The 8,658-nt window shown below is 40.9% G+C and overlaps 1 long non-coding RNA gene across 1 annotated transcript in view; it reads left to right on the forward strand.

Moving 5' to 3' along the window:
* Positions 1-4,798, forward strand: part of LOC116216383 (uncharacterized) — a 59,096-nt gene extending 54,298 nt beyond the window's left edge. The window contains exon 5 of the long non-coding RNA XR_004159067.2: positions 156-4,798. This is a non-coding gene — a long non-coding RNA (uncharacterized LOC116216383). The remainder of the gene's footprint in view (positions 1-155) is intronic.
* The last annotated feature ends 3,860 nt before the right edge of the window (positions 4,799-8,658 follow it).

Below are 8,658 nucleotides of genomic sequence, written 5' to 3' on the forward strand. Positions count from 1 at the left end.
GCCAAACACTCACCCACTTGCTCATTATTCCTCAGGCAGGATGGGGAGAAAGTAGGAGGAAAGCAAAAATACAGAGATTAAGATATCAATTTAGTAGAGAAAGCAAAAGCTGAGTGCAGAAGCAAATCAACAAGAGGATTTTTTCCTATCTGCAGGCAGATGTCCAGCCACTTCATTGTGCATAATGATTGTTTGGGATGATGGATGCCATAACCACACGCCCCCAACTCTTCTCCCTTCTCCCTTCCCAGGGCATTTATTACTGAGCAGTTTCATAAGGTGAAAAAGTGAAATGAATATCACTTTGATCAGTGGGGTCAGTTGTCCACTCCCCTCCCCATGTATTGCCTTTGGACTTTGCTTTTATTTCAAGTCTACTATCTTTCTTACCTGCAGTGAAGCCATATTGCAGCATTGTGATGATTCCTGACTTATTCCATGGTTGGGTGAAAAAAACAAAACAAAACAAAACAAACAAACAAACAAAACAACCAACAGCTTATATATATATATATATATAAAATATATATAGCAAAACACTCATCAGGAAAATATACGTGTACATATGAGAATCACAGAGTTACAGAATCACAGAATTGTAGGGGTTGGAAGGGACCTCTAGAGATCATCGAGACCAACCCCCCTGCCAAAGCAGGTTCCCTACACCAGGTCGCACAGGTAGGCGTCCAGGCGAGACTTGAGTATCTCCAGAGAAGGAGACTCCACAACCTCCCTGGGCAGCCTGTTCCAGTGCTCCGTCACCCTCACCGTGAAGAAGTTCTTACACACATTCGTGCGAAACTTCCTGTGCTGCAGCTGATGTCCGTTTCCTCTCATCCTGTCTCCACGTACCACTGAAAAGAGACTGGCCTCACCGCTATGGCCGCCACACCTCAGATATTTATAAACCTGGATCAGGTCCCCTCTCAATCGTCTTTTCTCAAGGCTAAACAGACCCAGTTCACTTAGCCTTTCTTCATAAGGGAGATGCTCCAGGCCCTTCACCATCTTTGTGGCCCTCCGCTGGACTCTTTCCAAGAGATCCCTGTCTTTTTTGAACTGGGGAGCCCAGAACTGGACACAGTACCCCAGATGAGGCCTTACCATGGCAGAGTAGAGGGGGAGGATCACCTCCCTCGACCTGCTGGACACGCTCTTCTTAATGCACCCCAGAATGCCATTGGCCTTTTTGGCCACGAGGGCACACTGCTGGCTCATGGCCAACCTGTCGTCTACCAGGACACCCAGGTCCCTCTCTGCAGAGGTCCTCTCCAGAAGGTGAGTGTAGCTACCAAACTACTGATACTCATTTTTCCAGCCCTGCCAAGCCCATTTCAAATCCTGCCAGAAACAGTTTCTATCATAGTGTAGTTCACCTGTAGAGGCCACGAGTCTTCCACAGCAAGTTCTACGCGGGTATGAGGAATGTGGGCAACGAGGCATGAAGTAGTAATTTCCAGGCCTGGCCAAGCTTAGGTGTATCTGGGTGCTGCTGACATGACAGCTTTATGCCTACTCTGTTAGTACCTCTCAAATGTCGTGCTAGCAGCCAGATAGTTTAGATGCTGAGTAATTTTGGCAGCCTTGATTTAAATTGTAAATCCACATAAACATTATTTCTATTGGAGAAATAATGGTGTGAATGTAAAATATATATTCCAGAAGAATTATAACTCTTGACGTCTTTTCGCTGGCTGGCAAGTAGCATTTCTGACTGAGTTGCTACAGAAAGGATTGAAGTCACGCTTGAGGAGTGCTGAATCACAAGAGAAGAGGGCAGCTGGAACTGACCTGTCTAGACTGATGTGGATGGGGCAGCCCTGTCTGGAAACATAAAGCGCGGGATGCACAAGAAGAATATCTCAATGTTTAATCCTGACAGACAACTCCAAATGAATTAGCTGTCAGTTTCCGTATGAAAGGGTGAGGCAGTCATTCTTGACCTGTCCAGGGGTGCATCTTCTACTGTGGAAATGCAGAAACCTTACTGAGCAGTCTGTCCCACCCATGGGCAGGGCTCCCTTGCTGCAGGTGAAGGCCATCCCTAGTCGTTGTGGTTAAACCCTCCCATTCAGACATGGCCTCTTTCAAACTGTTTGATAATTTATTAGCACTTAAATGTTGTTGAAAAACGCATAATTCATAGCTTTAGCACCTGAGTAAGTGTTAAATGGCAGGCAGGAGGGCTATCTGGGGGAACAGTGCTGGTGTTTAACACCTCGTTATCACTTTCCAGTGTCCTCTGGCTAGATAACTGAGAACTGCAATATGGAAAGGTTTCAGAAAGATTTTTGGAAATATTATTACTTACCTAACAGAAAATTAAAATGTAGCAAGTCCTCTTTGCTGTCTTTTGAAAGTGATCTGTTTCCCTATATTCTGGAAATAGAAATCGGCAGAAGGAGGGTAAATTGCTGTGATGCAGAACAGTGACAATCTTGTCTCTTTCTATAGAAGAGGGGTTGACACATTTACTGTAAAGTATGAAAGCAAAATATTATATCCAGAAATAATATCAAAAGAGAAGAGGTACTCAGCAATGGCATGTGACAAGTGGGTAGCAAAAGAATATGAAAAAGGGTGAGACAGGTTTCATGCCATTATCCTTTTTAGGCTTCATGGGGAAGCCAGCTGGGTGACTTGGCACCAAAGTGCTTGGTCTGGGTGCAGGAGCAAAAGGATAAGCCTGGAAGAGACTGCCAAGCCCACTGCAATCATGCTGACGGCTGATAAATTTGTAAACACTAAAATGCAGCTAGAAACGATTTTTATCCCATTATTTAAACATTGCCCCACTTTGGCATTAAAGTCCAAAGATTTTAAAAGTTTTTTTTCTTTTTTCTTTTTTTCTCTTTTTCTTTAAACCAGAGTTTTTCTATGGAGAACTTATATCCATTTATTTTTCTATCACATTTTCTTCAGCTTCAAGCATATTTCTTTTCCCAGTGCCGATATGTCTCCTATAGATTTAAAGAATAATTACATCTTTGCTCCTTCTCTAAACCTAGATGATCAGGTCTAGACTGCATGGTTTCTGATTGCATTTTCCTATAAAAATAGACTTTGTTTCAGCCTGCAGTGATGTTTATTGAATAGAGATTCAGGAAGGTTTTCTGATAATCCAGTCACATGTGTCTTCCCAGCATCACTATTGCTGTTCTCTTCAGTCCTGCTGGAGCTATTCCTTGCTGTCCAGCATGCTATGTCAGGAAACAGTTACTGTGAAAAATTACCCAGAGAAATCAGAGGAAGAAGCTCCTGGAAGGACTGGTGGTCTGCTGGGATCCTGAGGAAATGAGCTGTAAGCTGGAAGGTTGGATGGCTCCTGACTCACAGTGAAGATTTATGGGATAAGCAAGCTACCGATTAAAGGCAGCTGAAAAGGGGATTATCAGCAGTAAGGAACCAGTTCATGGATGGTGTTTTCAGCAAGAGACTTTCTGAAGCAAAAGGATAATTAAATATGTAATATAGAAAGTCATTGTGATGGTATAACAGGAGCTTTACCACGAAGGAGGTGGAAATATTTTTAGCATCATGCTGTGTAGGTCACACACCTGTGATCAGTAATTTCCATAATTATCGCCCCCGATAGACCCTGTGGTAATGGGACAACTTGGGGTCTAGATGTTGCCAATTTTATGCTAAGGACTCCAGATGTTGCTTTAGGGAGAAAGGGCCTCTCTAGGAGCAACTGCGATGGTAAATCTTTGGAACGCCAAAATCAGCCCTAAAACACGAGTGGCTGCTTGTATCTAAGAATAAAGGGGAGGCCTGTGTGCCGATGTCAGGAGGTGCAGCCTCACTTAGAGCACATAGTTCTCTTTCCACCTCAAAATGACTTTTCTGAACATTTATGCATTTTATTATGGAAGGTACAGTATACAAATAGCTGCTGTGTAAAACTGAACAGCAGGTCAGAAGAAAGATGATGCTGTAACTAAATCTCACAGCAATACTGACACCTCTTAGTCTGCAAATCTGAGGCTACAATACTGAATACTAACACTTCCATTTAGGCTGATGTTTGACAGCATTAGAAAAAATGGTGGTGTCAAAAGGACTACTGTTCCTGCAGCTGACAAGGAAACCATTTTATATAATTGTTTCAGCCTACAGAAGAGGGTAATTCCTTTGGACGTTGCTGGACTTTATTTTTGTAAAGAGTGAATAAATTATCTCGGTCCCCTGGATCAGAGGATGTTAAGTTCAAATCCTGTTGCTGGAATAATCACTACAAAATAGTTCAGTGTTGATTCTGCAATTTGTGGGTAGTTTTGGTGGGAAAGGCATTTTTCCAAGTTTGCTCTCTTGATGTGTTAAAATTACAGAAAAACTGAATTGTCTAAAGGGTGGCCAGGATAGTCAAAATGACAATTGGCTGTAATATGTACAATAAAAGTAGAATAAATTCAATAAAAAAGTACCCCACTACTAGATTTTTCTCTCTACCAAAAAACTTTGACAACTTAACTAGATTTGGTCATTTTAATAATTCTTCAGGTGTCTCCTTTAGAAGTCCTAGGTACAGAGCCCCTGTAAGTGTTAGGAAATCTCACATTTCATTTCTGCAGAATTTAAAGGTGTTCTCTTGTGAGGTTCTGCTTCACAGAAGGTTAGAAAATAACCTTGCTTATGTTGAAACATCTGATCCCTATTACGATATTTAATATGGGCTACTTTAACAAAATTCACATTTTTATAGGATTCCAACTTCAAATTCATTGAATTCTTGTTTTCATACTATTCTTGACCAGTCAGTTACTTGGGAAGTGAATGACATGCTTGTTAGTTTACATACAACATTATAAAGAAATTAAAGAATCAATAAACTGATACAGAACCAGAGAAACAACAACAATAAAAATCAATCACTGTCTAGTGACTGATGGTGTTGATACCACGAGAATGTTTCTTTTTATATTATTCCAGTCTGTTTGTCTTCTTCCCTGAAGAACCAAAAAGGTATTTTGGGGGTTTTATGAGGTTGATGAGGTTTATGACATTTTTCTCAGGTGCTTTACTACAAGAACTACTGATCTTCACCACTCTGGGATCACTGCTGTAAACCAAGAACTGACCCTTTTTGTCGTTGTGCACCCAGCAGATGCAGACAGCACAGCAAGTGAAATGCGAGTTCATTTGATATGTGAACTTGGCTCCTTTTTCTTGGGGAAAAAATTTCTTAAATAAGATATAAAATATTGATGTGAGATTTCCCTTTGTCCAGCTCTGAAGAATATGGAAATAAACATCTGGCACTTGAGGTAGTGCCTGATGATAAAACAATGTTTGTTGGGGCACAGTTAGAACCGTAGAATCATTGAGGTTGGAAAAGACCTCTAAATCATCTAGGCCAACCATCCACCTACCACCAATATTGCCCACTACACCATGTCCCTCAGTGCCACATCTACCCTTTTCATGAACACCACCAGGGATGGTGACTCCACCATCTCCCTGGGCAGCCTGTTCCAGTGCTTCATCACTCTGAGAAGAAATGCTTCATAATTTCTAACCTGAACCTCCCTGGTGCTGCTTGAGGCCATTCCCTCTCATCCTGTCGTTTTTACCTGAGAGAAAAGGCTGACCCCCCACCTCGCCACAATCTCCTTTCAGGGAGTTGTAGAGAACAATAAGGTCTCCCTTCAGCCAAGATCTTGATCATCCACAATCTTGTCTCCATCCACCAAAATGAGCTTGATTGTATTTAGATTAATTTTGCTTCAAATCTTGAAGGAGTGGGAACTGCCTATATGTTGCTTATTAATATTAACAGTTTTTTAATATCATAACTAAGTGGCCTTTTAGAATGTTATTAATTTGGCTGGTTTTATGCTGAGTATTTCTTTCATGGGCAGCTCCTTCTCAGCAACCTGCGAGACCACTGTTAAGTTGTAACAACAGAGGAGTCATAGAGATTTGAGTGGTGAGTAGTTAACTATTTTGTTATGGTTGTGTCTAATTACTATTCAAGCTCTGCTACTTCACAGGGATTTCACTCTTAGGGTCTCTAAACAGAAATCTGTTAGTTTTGGCAGCCTCTGGTCTGCTGTGTAACATTCATCAGTGTCTTTCTCTGGAGTTTCAAAGGCAACACTTAGATGTAATGGTTTTGCTGTGAAACAAAACAGAGAATGAGTATTGTGGTGTTGAAAACACATTTCACAGAGTTGTTACAGGTCTTCTGGAAGGCTGCCCTTTATTTAATTAATCTTTCTGCATTTTGTTGTTGCGTTTTCCCTCACTGTTTTATTATTCTCTGAAGGATTCGGCCCCCAGAGCCTTCTGCAGGGAAAGGTCTGCTGGATTAGATGTGGTGCCTTCCACCTGGTGCATTTCCATGAGCCCTTCATGATTAGCAGTGTGGTGTGCAGGCCTACTGTGAACGATCAAATGATCTGTTTTCTTTTCCCTTGAGGTGAACCACATTCGCTTGTACAAGAAAGCAAAACCTCCTCAGCAGACCTGAAAAGCAGCTTGCTGCTTTGGAGAGGGCTCTAATAGGCACTGATGTAAAACCCTGACCCCTGTTAATGTGATTCTATTGCCATGAAGCCTTTTTTAGACATTCATTTATTAGACATGTATTTATTATATAAGTAGGTGATGCCAGCATGCTCTGCTGGATTAAAGCTTGTTGAGTTAAATGATTATTCTAGAAAGATTTATTTTCCTCTGAATGTAATTACACACCAACCCGGTGAAATGAGCACAGTGGAAAATCTCACTCCACTGCTTTGATGGACTAAACTGGTGCCATCCACACTCGGCAGACAAGGGCTTAAGAAACTGGGACTTTTTCATAACGTCACCAAATGACAGCTTAGGTGTTAAGTAATTTCTGTGGTAGACAAACACCTGGAAGCAAAGAAGCAGTTTGTCTTTGGCAGAGCTCTGGCTGAACTCATTGTCCAGCCTGGGATCTATCCAGACAGCTCATGGTTTTGGCTACATCTAAATAAACAGCTTTGAATGCTGGCTTAGAGATATTAATGGGTTTCTTGCATCATTTATGACTATGTGTAGTGGCAATTGTGCTCCAACAAATCCACTGCGTAAATCAGGTGTGTATTTTGGCATGGACAAACCTACGTGGAAGAGAGCTTTTAAGTAAGGAAAAGAAATGTTGCCTCATAAATGTCAATCGGATATTCCATCAGACTCCAGGAGAATATGACAGGGTTACCATCCATGAATGCAGATGAATGATTAGAAACTGAATGTACACTCAACATGATCTTTCATCATCATTACTACTTAGTCTGAGGGAATAAAAATGAGGTTCCCATCACTTTATTTTATTATATGTAGGGTCTATAAGTACATAGTTGTCAGCTGAGAATCTAACTGCAGTTTATTTGAAATGTTTGATGCATAATATATCTTATAGTTGGTTTAAGTTCTATTTGTGTGCCAGCTATGGGTTGAATATAGCTGTAGTGTGAGACTAAAAGAAAAGTGAAAACTGTGTAAAGGAGAAAGAATGTCATTATTTTCAAATCTGTTGGCTGTGTAACCTCATTACTGTCAGTGTATTGATGGAAGAGTATAATTATATTAACAAGTAGGCAGTGATGCTTAAGTAGCTGGTTGGTGGGCCACACTTCAGGGTCACAATATAGTGGTCTCTGGTTTTCTTTTGAAGGTGTTTTGGACCAGAAGTTTGACCTAAATTGCTTTGAATTCACTTTGTGAAAAAAATTGACTTACTTCAAGAATGATAAAGGGATCCTAAAGAGTTCATTAGTAGTTGTTAGAGGTAGAAGTCTTGTACATCTCTACAAATTCTACGGAAGCTGGTACACATGTAGGACTTCAGTCCTTACCTTTATAAAGTAGTTGATGAATGTTCAGGCCTCTAAAATAACTGCACAATGAGAAACCAGGTCCTTTTTTATATATAGGTTGCTCCAACAGTTATGCTTCCTAATTATTTCCAAGGAAACTACAACGCATACAAAGATCACAATATAATTATTTGATAAAACAAATTATCAGCTACCACCATTGGCTGTACATTTTTGCCAGAAATGAACAAATATCTGCATGCTGTGCTCGTGAAAATCTGGGAGGTGACCCACTGTCATCACTGATGAAATGCACCACCCAGTGCCTCACTGTGCTCACATCCACTGTTTGATCTCCAGAAATGTTCAGAAAGTGTCAAGGAACGTCAGTGGATGCCATTTTTCTTCATGGAGGAATTTAGGTTCAACCCTTTCGCTTCATACTCACTTCCATGTCAGACGCCACTTTGTCAGAGTGCCACTCTGCTGCCATCTGTCCCATGGCAACAACTTGTATTGGTGGGAAGGTTCAACTTCTACTCCCATACCACCAGCACTCTCCTCTTATGTCATGGGCCAACATAATAAAATAAAAGGTAGTGCTTTCTGACAAAGAACCAGTTCATGATGAGACTTTTCTACAATGGAAGCTTACATCTCTCTTTGTCACCATTTTTTTTTTCCCTTTAACTCAAAATTTGTGAAGTATAGGTCTCTTTAAATAACAAAAGCAGCTATTCTTTGTAATTAGGATGGATTCTATTTTACTCTCTCCTTTTGAATTGAAAGCTGGGGAATCTAAGGAGGATGCTCTTCATTTGCTTCTACCGTAGTATTTGCTTCGCACTCAGCACTGGATCCTCTAGCT

The sequence above is a fragment of the Meleagris gallopavo genome, chromosome 2 (genome assembly GCF_905368555.1).
Source record: "Meleagris gallopavo chromosome 2, MGAL_WU_HG_1.1, whole genome shotgun sequence".
Classification (NCBI taxonomy): domain Eukaryota; kingdom Metazoa; phylum Chordata; class Aves; order Galliformes; family Phasianidae; genus Meleagris; species Meleagris gallopavo.